At 39.3% G+C, this 14,229-nt stretch overlaps 1 pseudogene; it reads right to left on the reverse strand.

Moving 5' to 3' along the window:
* Positions 1 to 13,775: 13,775 nt before the first annotated feature.
* Positions 13,776 to 13,879, reverse strand: LOC125357855 (annotated as a pseudogene).
* Positions 13,880 to 14,229: the final 350 nt, after the last annotated feature.

A 14,229-nucleotide genomic window follows, 5' to 3' on the forward strand; every position in this document is an offset into this window, starting at 1 on the left:
AAATACGTCCTAGAATACTTGCCTAGAAATGGCTTGTCAGTTTTCTACCTTTCACTGAAACCGCTGCTACTTCTGGGTTGTGTGCCTTTGTGTCTCAGCATCTGCCAGGAGAAAGGAGGGACTGAATTCATTGAACTCCTTAAAGATGAAAAATAATTTCTTGATTGGAGTTCAAGCTGAGTAGGAAAAAATTATGTGTTTCCTCCCTGCTCCTGGCCTCTTCAGACACACCTGTGAACTCTGCCCTCTACATTGAACATCTTTGCATTAGAAAGTTGTTCTAATCAATTCTCGGGATCATATGGCCCTCATTAATATTTCTCCAGTTGCTTTCTTCTATGCATGGAATTTTAAATTTGTACAAATTAGATATTACCTCACATGTTGCTATCTCTTTGAGTTTACAGTAACTTCTTAGAAATTAATTAGCTAGTCAGTATTATGCTTATGTCTCTTTAAATTTGTACAGCACTTTTAATTAGTTACCTAAATGTAGTCTCACAAAAAAATATCTTATTGTGTTTTTCCCTGTTGATAGGAACAAAAAGTTACAAAGGGACAGGGGTTAAAAAAATGTAAGTGCTAAAATGTAAGACCACAAAGTTTTCAAGATAGAAAATTGGAAACTAAAATTAGGTCTTCTACCTCCAAATACATCTCACTGAATATCAGTGCAAAAGTATTCATTATCCATAGTGTATATGTTTTAATATAATAGTTACATTTGCTCAACCTTCGTCCCTCTATTTCTATGCTCTCCTAGCCCCACCCCCCCAAAAAATGTTTCCACTTCCTGCTATTTATTTTGATAAACAATATAACATGAACTATATATCTTGAGAGGGTAGGGATCAGAGAGGGGAAAAGGGGAAATGAAGGAAGGGTTGACATTGAAGAAGAAGCATTGTACTCATAACCTGACTTACAGAAATGTAATTGCTTTGTACAATTACTTAATTGAAGAGCAAAAGTCTTCTTTATACATGTCAATTACAGGCTCCATGATGTTGGCAACTGTAAATCATGGATAATCTACCCTAATATTTCAAGACTTGCTTGAGTATTTGTTTTTCTTTCTTAACTTTTTTGCATAGATAAGATATGAACAGGCTATATTTAAGAAATGCAAATTTCCTTCTAACTTCAATCATATAGTGTACACATATAATGGTAAGCATATGTACCTCATTTGCACCCATAAATGCTGGGATACCATACATTCCATTCTGTACTTTGATTTGAGCAGCAATCTGCAGATCTCAGACCCCTGAGTGGCTAAGATTAGAGGCAGGTATTTAATTTTTATCCAGTTGTGTGTTCTATTACCAAATAAATGTCACTTACTTTTAATTAGCTTTTATATTTATATACCTTTGTAAGTACATATGACTGTATTTTTATAAGACATGTTAGGGCCAGCTAAGTATATGTGAAGTTTTCACAGATACTCGATTCAGATGCAAATTGAATTTATGGTTAAAATACGTACTTTTTTGATAAACGCTCCCAAATTTACTTATAAAGATAATGCTCTAAGCGATGGGACTATATTTCTACAAACATAGGTGATACTAATACAACACACAATTTTTTAAACCAATCTGATAGTTAAAAATGAGTCTTACAGTGTTAAGTTTCACTTGTTTTGAGTAAAGTTGATTTACAAATATGCTGGGAAGCCATTTCCATTTCCATGAGTTCTTGCTTTTGCCCAATTTTTCCTTTGAGTTTTTGATTTTTGGCATATGAGTGTATGCGTGTGAAATATTTCCCCTTGTTTCTTGTTTGTAAGACAGAGCAAGAGCACATTCAGGCAAGAAAATAACAAGTGAAAATACCTTGAGGCACACAAGATGGACAGAAAGAAACACAGGGCAATTTTTCTCCCACTTTGTGATTTTTGTATAGAAATTTAAATCTTTTATGTAGTAAACTTCATTATTTATTTGTAGCTCTGATGTGTCATCTTAATCTAAGATTGTAGAAATCTTCCATATTTTAGAAATCTTCCATATTTTATTTGAGCCATTTTAATAGTTTCATTTTCTATGATGAAATCATTTATCTACCTATTTTTTTTGTAAAAGTAAAAATGCATATCTTCCTGGCTTACAACTCAGTTGTTCTGATAATATTTATTGGGCAATCCATCTTTTACCTACTGATTTGGAAAGACTCTTTCATTGTATTTTAAATTTCTGTATGTACGTGAGTTCATTTCAGCACTCTGTTCTGCTCTGTGGTTCTGTTCTTCAGATATAGTACCATACCATTTTACTTAGTGTAGCTAATTTTTTTCTTCTGTTTTTGGCTAGCCTTCTCATTACTGCTATTCTGGAATATACTTGATTACTCTTTCAAGTTTCTTCTTCTTCTTCCTTTTTTGATTTTTTTGCCAGTCCTGGGGCTTGGACTCACGGCCTGAACACTGTCCCTGGCTTCCTTTTGCTCAAGGCTAGCACTCTACCACTTGAGCCACAGCGCCACTTCTGGCCTTTTCTGTTTATGTGGTGTTAAGGAATCAAACCCAAGGCTTCCTGAATGCTAGGCAAGCACTCTACCACTAAGCCACATACCAAGCCCCTTTATTCTTCTTTATGAACTTTAAAATTGGATTATTTCATCCTAAATATTCCTGCTTAATGCCTTTCTTGGAATTGCTTCATTTTTGGCTATGAAGTGTCTCTTCCCCACAAAAGACCCATATGTTGATAGATTGGTCCCCAAATGGCAGTTGTGGTCATTGATTTCACATCTCTGACCTAATCAATCAATTAATCTATTGATGTGTTTTATACTTTGATGACATTATTGTGAGGTGGTGAAAATTAGAAAGTGAAGCCTAGTTGAAGGATCCCAAAGGCTGTGTCCTGGGCCAGGGGGTGTACCTTAGTCTGACATCCTCTTCTGTCTATCTCTGCTTCCTGTCCATCATGAGGGGAGCTCCTTTGTTCTATCACATGCTCCTTGACCTGATGTTCAACCTCACTATGGACCCCAAATTAAACAGCCACGTGATCATGGGCTGAAGCTGCGAGCTCAAATAAAGCTTTCTTAAATAATAAATAATTTTTTTCTTGATTCACGTATTTTTTTTCCCACAGTAATGAAGAAGTAACACAGAAAGCATTGAGTGGCTATGTCATGAATTTAAAATCTAGCCTTATTAACTATTGATTTGAATTTTGAGGTGAGTCTTCTCAAAGTCAAGAAGTATTAATATTCTCGTTCTGTAGAGGAAGTTGAAACGTTCCGTCTTCCTCAGTGCCACACACCAGACACATCTTGCAGAATGTGTGTGTTCAAGTGTGCTCACTTGATATCCTACTCCATTTGCTGGGTACAGGCCTAACTGGTTTCATCTGTGTCCTTATGACAGCAAGGCAGGTCCTGGGGACTAAGAACACACCTGTTCTGGTGTGCAGTTGTGCAAAGAAACTTAAAGTAGATACAATAGCATAGATTGAGGCCCCTGGGAAGATCTTTTACCCCTGTGCCTTTCCTGTTTCTTGTCTGTGAGAACTTGGTAAATCACTTCACTTTTAAAGAAACTCAGTTGCTTTTTCCTAGCACGCTGAATAGTACCGAACTTACAGTAGAGTGATAAGAACACACTGAGTTACGCAGCCAATGGAACAGCCTGAACCCCCTGCAGAAAGGTAGTTAATAATGGTCACATATGATGCTGTAATCTTTGGGATCACTTTGTAGTGTTAACTTTACCACACTGCCTAAGTTTTATTTTTACAGTTTCCCTCTGAAACTTTGGTTATGGGAAAACTCTGGCTCAGATAGGGAAAAGAATCTGTTTAATGTGGTAGGTGGTCTTGGTCTTCACAGCTCAGCTACTCAGTTGCACTAAGACCTCTTGCCTGTCCTTTGGGGAACTTACTTTGGTCTTCATTGTAGATTTTCCTCTACCCTCACCTTTTTCTGAGGCTAATGTTAGCTAGAAAACAGACACTGAAAATGATTCCACTTTGAATAGGAACCAGAACTTTATAGTAAACAAAAAATGTTTAAGTATGCTATTTATCTTAAAAATGAAGCTAAAAGGGGCTGGGAATATGGCCTAGTGGTAGAGTGCTCACCTCATGAAGCCCTGGGTTCGATTCCTTAGCACTACATAAACAGAAAAGGCCAGAAAGTGGTGCTGTGGCTCAAGTGGTAGAGTGATAGTCTTGAGCAAAAAGAAGCTAGGGACAGTGCTTAGGCCCTGAGTCCACGCCCCAGGACTGGCAAAAAAAAAAGCTAAAAAGCTTTCTTTTTGTTTATAACATAATGATACAATTAGAGAACATAAATCAAGGTTGACTCAGTTTTTTTGGTTGGTTGGTTGGTTGGTTTTCTTAGTGCCAGTCCTGAGGCTTTTATTCAGAATGTTGGAGCTGCTCCTGAGCTTCTTTTGCTCAAGGCTAATGCTCTACCACTTGAGCCACAGAGCTATTATGGCTTTTTTTTTCTGAGTAGTTTATTGGAGATTAGAGTCTCCTAGACTTTTCTGCCCTAGCTGGCTTTGAACCATGATCCTCAGATCTCAGCCTTCTGAGTGGCTAGGATTACTAGTGTGAGCCACCAGCACCCAGCAAGATTGACTCATTTTTGTTAAAATAAAGAATAGTGAAGACATTATATGATTATGCATGTTATATATTTCATGTTGTTGCATCATGAGAAAAACAGCTGAAAGCTTCATCAGATTTCCTAAGGCTACCTCTCAATCAGGTAGCATTTAAAATAGCTTGCATTGCTGTGTCCAGCAGTTATGATGCTTGCTCATTTTCTGTTTTTCCAATTGTAAAATTTTCTCTCTGCAGGACTCTCATTTGTCTGTGGCTTTGTAGATAATTACAATGGTTCTCAACCATAACTTTTGTTGATCATGAATTTATTAGTATTTGTTCAATTCTGGCAAGTTCACTTTGGTGTCATATTACATTTGCACTGATATTTAAAATGAAGATCTTGATACTTGAGAACCAGTATAGTAGGCTGATAATGATCCCCTGTGGATATCTATGAACAACTCAAATCTCTGGACCTGGTAAATATCACCTTACATGACAATGAGGTCTTTGCAGATGTATTTGAGTTGAGGAGCTTGTGATAGTAAAACTCCTCTCTCTCAGGCTCAGAATGTGGCTTAGTGGTAGAATGCTTGCCTTACATGCATGAAGCCCTGGGTTCGATTCCTCAGTACCACATAAACAGAAAAGGCCAGAAAGGGTGCTGTGGTAGAGTGCTAGCCTTAAGCAAAAAGAAGCCAAGGACAGTGCTCAGGCCCTGAGTTCAAGCCCAGGACTGGCAAAAAAAAAAAAAAAACAAAACAGGCCCTTGTGAAAAGGAGGTAGATTAGAGTGAATAGTAACAGATGTGATAATGCAAGAGATGGGAGTAATGCAACCACCAGCCAAGGAAAATCTACTGGCCAGAAGGTAGAAACAGCAAGAAACAGTTTTTATCTTGGAACTTCTCAAAAGAACAAGCTCTGCTACTACTGCAGTTTTAGCCTCTGAAACTCATTTCAGATTTCTGATCTTCAAAACAGTAAGAGAACAACTTGTGTTACTATTTTTTTTGCCAGTCCTGGGGCTTGAACTCAGGGCCTGAGCACTGTCCCTGGATTCTTTTGCTCAAGTCTAGCACTCTACCACAGCATTACTTCTGGGTTTTTCTTTTTATATGGTACTGAGGAATTGAACCCAGGGCTTCATGCATGCTAGGCAAGCACTCTATCAGTAAGCCACATTCTCAGACCTGTGTTACTTCAATTTCTAGTAATTTGTCTCAACATCTGTAAGAAACAAACACAGCCAAGTATCAGAATGATGACAAGAGTGTACAAGTGAACCGATATATAGAGTGTATTGTAGAGAGAATAAGTTCATTAGCAAACATTTTAGTGACTTTGTGTTAATAGTGTGTCTGATTGTCTACGAGTGTACTTGTGAGTATGCTTGTATGTATGGAGAAAAACAAATAGTTAAAGAGTATTTTATAGCAGCTTCTCCCACTTCTATCTCATCAGGAGCTAGGATTCTTCCTTGTAGAACTACTTGCCATATCTTGTTGGGGAAAATGGCCAGTGGTAAAAGTTGAAGAAGCCACAGAGGTCTGATGACTAAACATATGAAAAAGTCTGAAAACTATCTAAGGAATAAACAAAATATACTGGATGTTAGTGAGAGGAATAGCCCATTGATAAGAGCAGGTGAAGCTGTACCAAGAGTAAGACTTGGAGGGGGAAATCAAGTGTGTGTGTGTGTGTGTGTGTGTGTGTGTGTGTGTGTGTGTGTGTGTGTGTGCTGGTTCTGGAGGCTCGCACTGGGTCCTGAGTGCTATTCCTTAGCTTTTGTACTCAAGGCACTTCAATGATCAATCCACTTCTGGTTTTTTAGTGGTTAATTGGAGAAAAGAGAGTATTACCTGACTTCTTTCCGGAGGTGGCTTTGAAATGCAGTTTTCAGATTTCAACCTCTTGAAGCACCTAAGTATAGGCATGAGCCACCAGTGCTCTGCTAGAGAAAGTGTAATTTTATTTGGATCACATATTTTCCAAACAGGCTGAAAAATCATTTCTTACTAGTTTTCTAAGTTAGGAGTTTCTAACCTGTTACTTGGGGCTGTTCTAATTCAGTAGCCCTGGCCTTTCGCTGTTTGGGAAAAGCTTGTTGACTATGTCCCTAGGAGGCAGCTTGAGGGCAGTTTGTGCTTTCTGAGCTTCTGCTTTGTGGACAAGGCCTTTCTAGTCTCCGCTTCATGCTGCTGTTTCTCATTTTCTCTGCTTTTCTGAATCTATAGCAGTCAAACATCTGTCATCTTGGAATTCCTTTCTCTGGCTGCCATCTCCTTGGCCTATCTCATAACTAACTTGGATGGATGGCTTTTCCTGGGGCAGCGCCCGTACATTTTGATGAGCGCTGTGTGGGCATTGGAGAGGGAAGCCAACCAACTGTGTGCATTTGCACATAAAAGCCCACATCCATCTACCCCTTCATACACCATCAACCCAAGTCCAGTTCTGATCAATAACAGCCATGATTACAACCAGATCTGCAGCCTCCGACACCCGCCCCCCAGGAAATGTAGACTACTCAGCCAATTTCCACACAGGGTTTGGTGACTGTCAGCCTGAAGCAATGACCTGGAGGATTCTGAGCAGTTTCAATTAGAATTTGAGGTCTTCCTTATTGTGTTCTTCATCCCTAGACCCGGAGATATGAAAGACGATCGTCACACTTTGAAATAGCTTCTCCAAGTTATTGGGCGCCTGGATGCTGCTGTTGAGATTATCCTAAAATGTGCTGTGAGATCGGAGTGTCTTTATTATTTTTCTCCCCAGTTGAGTCTAGCTTCATGATAAACCGTTGGATGAGAGGTCATTCAGGGGGCACAACTTGCTGGAATTCCAGTCAGGGCAGCTCCACATGGGTTTGTGTTTCCGGTTCCTGGCAATGATTCCCTCATGAGGAAGAGGGATTCTGTCCAAGCATTTATGAGTGGGGGAGAGCAAAATGGGATTTTTTTCCCCCTAGCTCTGAATGTCTTGCACTGCAGTGCTCATATGGACTATCCTACAACTTGCCAGTGTTCCAGGAAACATGGCAGAATCCAGCGCCAGGGCCTCCCGCTGGCTCATGTTAACAGGAGGCATCTGGACTGACTGGTGGATTCATCCATCTCGCTCTGAGAGAAGAATTTAGTTTTGAGTAATTATTACTAAGAACTAATAGCTCTGGTCGTGTAAAATAAGGCAAGGGGTCCTTAGTACGAAGGTTTGTGTCAGCAAATCTTTGACAAAGGTGAAACAAAGAGACAATCCTTACTTACCTATTTCTACTTCCTCTGTCCACATAGGTCTGGTAGGAGCAGAAAGAATTGTGATGAAGAGCCATTTGCTAAACAAGGATGAACATTCTTAGATAAATATCTGTGTTTTTGCCTGGTGGCTAGCATGCTAGGATTGTTTTGACAGAAAGTAAATAGCTAGGCAATATGGGAGACGTGAGAGCAAAAAAAATTTTTTTTGAATCAACCCATGTGTTATTCGTGAAAAGATTCAATCAATTTAACTCCCATAGCCAGGGGAAGAAGTTATGTAGTAGTGTTAGGCAAAGCTCACAAATGACTCTACAATCAAGAAGTAAATAATATCAAAACCCAACAAATTGAATTTTTATTAAGAAATTCATCTCTGGTTACCCCAGGGTTTATGAAATCTTTTAGAGCTTCAAGAGCAAGGCAATGTATCTCAATGTACAACATCGGATTGATTGGGGTGAGGAATTTTAATTTTTAAGGTCAAGAATATACCTCACCTTTTAAAACAGGCTTAATGAGAAGGCAGTAGAAAAATGGTGCTTTAAAACCCATTCAGATTCTTCTTGTGTTGTCCTTTTTCAATATTACCAATCTTGTTGCTGGTTTCATGCACTCTTTACAAATTGGCATTCATGTTTTTTTTTTTTTGCATACGACTTTCAAGGTCAGCACTTCATAAATTGAGTAAATAAATTAATCATTATCATTGACTGTGTACTTAACATCTATATATTCACTAACTTCTGCATTCCTAAGATGCCAGTACTGCTATTAATAAGATTGTATTTCCTCTACCAGGCTTGAAGTTGAGCGAGAAAGTACAGTGGTGGTGTTTCCTTGAAGCCACAATTCCCGAGGATGAAGCAGTGGAGATGTTTGTTCTGCTTTTGCCCTGCCCACTGTAAAAAAAAAAATTCTCTTCTATAAGAACTGGTGATAATAGAGGCTTCAATGTGAGACCTTCTCACATCAGAGTTATCTTGCATGTGGGTTTTCAGGTAAGCAAGGAGTATATATTACTATTCTTATTTGATATTGGAGGAAAAGGATGCTGGGAGACTTTTAAAAACTAGTTTGTCTAATCAGGGGTAGTTTTATAGAAGATTTTATACTTTGGTGTTCTTGAATCTGAAAGTCTGCCTCTTTCTACAATCCCTCCTACACCACTTTTTTTTTTTTCTGGAGCTTGAACTTTGGGTCTGAGTGCAAGTCCTGAGCTTCTTTGTGCTCAAGGTTAGTGCTCTACCACTTGAGTCACAGCACCACTTCCAGCTTTTTTTGAGTAGTTCATCAGAGAGAAGAGTCACTCAGCCTTTTCTGCCGGGCTGGCTTCCAACTGCAATCCTCAGATCTCAGCCTCCTGAGTAGCTAGGACTACAGGTGTGGCTCCTCCACCACTTTATAATAAAAATTAAAAAAAAAAAAGAGTACACACACACAAAAAAAAAAGAAAAAAAAGAATGTCTTTTCACAATTCTGTTCTAGATACCTTCTTTGATCTCCACCAGACAGAGAGAACTGTGTCTTGGAGCATGGCAGAAAAAGGTCCTGAACTACTTCAGTTAGAACAGGACGGATTATGCTATACCAAGTAAGTCATTGTTACCACATGCCTCAGAGATGACTCTTATGTATGATTTCCTCCCTTCATTTCAGGCAGTTGGGGCATCCATTATGTGGACTATAGATGGAACCTGTGGTAGGGCAGAGTCAGGACCAATCAGACTCTGGCTCTCTGTGGCCTCTCATGGGAAGTAATACATGCACTTCCTCTTTTCATTGGCTCCATTTATCATCATGTAAATGTGATACTATCATGTGCTTAGAGAACAAGGAACAGGGTCAATGCATGGCATGCATGCACTCAAAGCAAAACTATACAGTAGCTATAAAAATTCCAAGGTATAGTCATTACACTTTAAAAAGTTTTCTAAACTTGTGCCTAAATCCCAGAAAAAAAAGAAACACAACTCTTTCAGGTTGTTCATATCCAACTACTTACACCAAAGAACTTCTTGAGGAAGAATTCAATGGTGTTATCTTTCTTTAAAGAGACACTGTAATTATTTGTTAGCTAGATTTGAAGGAAGAGATAGAGGTAGATTTAAAAGTAAGCAGCCCAGGTATGCTGAGAATATATTTCAAGGATAGAAAAACTATTCTTCATCTAAGCTTTCCCCTAAAGTGTTCCCATTTACATAATCCACCAGAGAAATGGAAAATTAGAAGGCAGACTTGTCATACAAATGGGATAGAGCAGTTGGTTCCTTCTTCTGAGATTGTTTTTGTAAAATAGTGAGGTGTAAATTAACTTTCAGGTGTCAGTTTGAACAAACCCACGAGGCAATCAGAAAGCAGTTTGGTTAAGAGAATGCTCCCTAGCAGAGAAGACGATGTTGTTTGGGGCTTGAAGGTAAGAAAAACATTAGCTGTTCTGAAACAAAAATTGTGCCAGGGACTGCCATTAATAGCCTGCTATAAAAATAGAATGAAACCATCTGTAACCCTGCCCTATAGCTGAGACCAAAATTTGTGACTTAAAAAAAAAGTCAGTACTTTAATTTTGGGCTCTTTTCAACAAACATAAGGTGAGCATAGCAACTCCAAGAAAGCATAAAATACCAACAGACGCTAGCTTCTGTCTTGCATTGCCTGGCCTTGCTTCTGTGTCTTCTGTGAATGATGCAATCACACAATCAAAGTAATACTTTCCCTGAGGTTTCCTGGGCTTGCAATTTTCCAGTAATTGTTTTGGAAAGCTAGCCTAGATTTGAATTTTCTTTCAATTCTTTCCCTATGCACTAATGGCTCCTGGCTTCTCTTTTACTAGCTTCATTGAAATACCTGGGGTTTGTTAGGTTGAGAGGCCTGTACTGTTAATTAACCAGTGGGAAAAGGTGTCTTTCTGGGTGGACTGCTATTCCAGAAAGTTCCTTTATCCCTGCAGACTGGATTCTGAAGCTATGTCCACCATGAGGTTAAGCAATTTTGGGTCCTTGGATCTTGTAGGGATTGCTGTCATAGCCTTTGGAATTAATATACTTCTCTAGTTCACAACCTAGGATATAGATCCCCCCCCCTCTTCTTATCAGCCCCTGTAGAAATACCAGCAAAATTGATAAGCTGGGCGCACTTGAAATGAGTGTATTACTTTTCCCCCTATCCATTTCACAGATGAAAATGGAGACTTGTAGTGGTTGGTCAAAAATCAAACAACAAAATGTAAGCAAGAAAATTCAGGAATCTCTCCCGTCAAGCTCCCAAGCCCTTGTGGTTTTTTATACAATGCCATGAGGTTTAATAATAGGGAAGCAATAACAATCGTGTCCCATAGTTAGCAGCACTTAACAGAACGCGCTTACTGGAAAGTGCTCTTGGCTGGGGTCCCTCTTGTAATGTGGGCTGCTGCCCTCTGCTGGTGAAGCCGTCTGAATTTCTGATAGCTTTTCTTCTTTTCTTCTGGAGTTGTATCTGCCTCTTCCTAGTGCAACATCTTTTAGCGGAATGTGCCCCTCTTAAAAGAAGTTAAGAAACCATCTGGTTGGCACTTTTCTAAGAAAAATATCAAAGAGAATGAAATAAAGCAGGCCTTTTCTTGTGTGCAAAAGCTTCCCATTTGCTAGCCACCGAGGGGGCACTTTTATTTATCTAGGTCTCGTGTGGTCCTCACCTCACCTTCTCTTTGGCATTCTGCTAATTCCATTTAAAGAAGGAAGTGGGGCTATTGCAAAATGCCAGGGAAGGCAGCCACGAGGAAGAGATTTATCGCACCTAGATTTCTGGGAGCCCTGGAAGAAGTTGGCTTGGGCTTGTCAGCTCTTCAGGAGCCAAGATGCAGAGGACCTGTGATTTTTCCAGTAATTGTTTTGGAAAGATAGCCGAGATTTGAATTTTCATCGGGAACATATTTCATAGAGAAGAGAAAGGCAGCCCAGCTTCTGCAGATGGCAGGGAGGGGGAGAAGGTTCGTGGTGGAAGGAGACAGGTCCTCATGGCACAAGTCCAAGCTCGATAGATTGGCTGACTGCAAGGCAGGCATGTGGAGATGAAGTAGAAATGCTTAAGCTGGTCCTGGAGGAAGGATGTGCACCCTCCGGATTTGCTTAATCTGGAAAGGCCAGGTTTCTCCCATGTGAACTGGAGATTTTTGTTGTAGAGCCTTTTTGTTGCATAGAAAAGCGACGGTGTGGTCCTGTTGTCACAGGCAGAAGGAGTTAGCCGTTTGCATCATCTTAACATGCTATCGAGGGATTCTTAGGTTTTTCACTCTGATAGTTATGGAAACGTTTCTATAGATCACGTCGCTGCTCACAAGCATTTCTGAAGCGAACCCTAGAAGGAGGTTGCAAATTATCTTATATTACTGGCTTTCAAAAATGTGGTCCCTGGGAACTTATTAGAAATGAAAAATTTCAGACTCCACTTCAGACCACTGAACCAGAAACTGCATGCAGCCCAGTAATCGGCTGCAACAGGCCCTGCAGGTAATTCAGACGCATACATAATTTGAGAAGCATTGCCTTATAACAGTAATGATGAATACCATATCGTTCCCACCAAAGAAGCTCTGTAAACATGATGCTGAAACGAGAAGCACACAAAAACCTTAAAGCAAAGATCTGAGAGACATATGTCTTTTCTCTGTCCCAGATAGTTAATATTGCTTGAAGTCTGGCCATTAGATACATGGAAGCAATACCAATACCATGTAGATACAGGTGAATTGGCGGGATCCTAAAAGGGCAAAGTGGAGAGTTTGAAGGAAGTAGTGACAATTAGGATTAATCAAGCACATGCAAGGATAGATCTAGGGTACTGTAGCAAGGCTGCCTTGGGTTCCAACACCATGACCTCCGTTGACATAGATGCAACAAAATTATATCTTCCTGAAAGGTCAAGGCCCAAATGATTTTATGGAAATTAATTTTCTTGGGGAGGAAAGAAGAATTAGCAATGTCATCTGAAAAGTTTATTGAAAAATATTTATCCAATTTGAGGGAATCGTAAATTCTAAAACATCTTCATCTTTCCTTTTAAATGTTTTATTAAAACTATGATTAAAACTATAAAAACTATGATTTGCAAGACTTTAATGAAAACACCAACAAAAAAGACACAAAAGGGCATTACACATCATTTTAGCCTTCACCAGTTAATAATTTCTTTCTTGAACCGCCAGCATTTCTTTCGCATGATGTTAGATAATAAAAAATGCTTCTGGAGAATGTAGTCCTTCTGGCTGGAGTTCCTGAAATGGGAAAGTAAGTCACTGATTGTCACTTTGTGTAGGGGAGATGAGGAAAAACCTGTTCTCAATTACGAGGCAGCTGGTACCTTCTAATTGTTTGCTTTTTATAAGCAGTAAAAAGAAAGAGTATTCCTCCTGTATCCTTGTCCACTCTTAGTGCTGTGCCGCTCACGCTTGTGCCATCGCACACCCCGGGAACTTGTTAAGCATGCAGATCGCTTCAGCCTCCGGCACTCATTTAGGAGGGGTATGATTTTTAACAAGCATCCAAATGATGTGGGTGCAGGTGGCTTGAGGACCACACTTTTGGAAACCCTGCCTAGGGCCTCCCCATAATTTATGTGCTCATTATTTGAGCCTATGTAAAAGGGACTGGTGATTCATAAAATGCCAGTTTAGTACAGATAAAGACTTAACTGGAGAGCGATTGATGTTTATTCTAGTAAAACCTCCCTAGTTGCCACTTGGGGAAAATGAATTGTATCTATAAAGTAAGTTTAAATACTGTATTTCTTTAGGGCAGTTTTTGATTACAGAAAGTTGGGTAGCTAGTACAGAGTGTCTCTCCATATACTTTCTAAGTGTACGCCTTTTAAGGATTCCCTCTTAGTAGCATGTTGCCTTAGTGTGATTCATTTGTGTTTCAATGAAACCAATATTGGTAGCTATTACTAACAGAAGCCCATAGTTTCATTAGGGCTCAACTTTGTGTTACATATGTCTATAGGTGTATATGGGGTAGGTTTACTTTGCCTCCTCTTCCTACACAGTCAGTGTAAGAACACAGGCTGTGGTAAGCACTTGGAGGCTGTCTATAGGTTTTTGTTAATTCATTATTTTCTGTATCCATCATTGCAGAATAGTTTACCTGCCCTAAAAATTTTCCCCATGTTCCATCTAATTATTCCTTCCTCACATCCCTGTTTTAAAGACTTAGTAACCACTGATTTTCTTGTCTCTGATTTTTGCTGTCCTGGTGGGTCATGTCATTGGAAGCATAGAGATGTAGTTTTTCATCTGGATTTCTTCTACTAAACAATAGGCTTTTAAAATCATTTATACTTCCAAGGTACTATTTTTAATGCCTTGACAGCTAATTGTTTTTCCCCTCCAGTCCTTTTGTTTTTGTATTATTTTTAGCTATCTTTAAGTGGTTGTAC

This window comes from Perognathus longimembris, chromosome 9 (genome assembly GCF_023159225.1).
Source record: "Perognathus longimembris pacificus isolate PPM17 chromosome 9, ASM2315922v1, whole genome shotgun sequence".
Taxonomy (NCBI): Eukaryota; Metazoa; Chordata; class Mammalia; order Rodentia; family Heteromyidae; genus Perognathus; species Perognathus longimembris.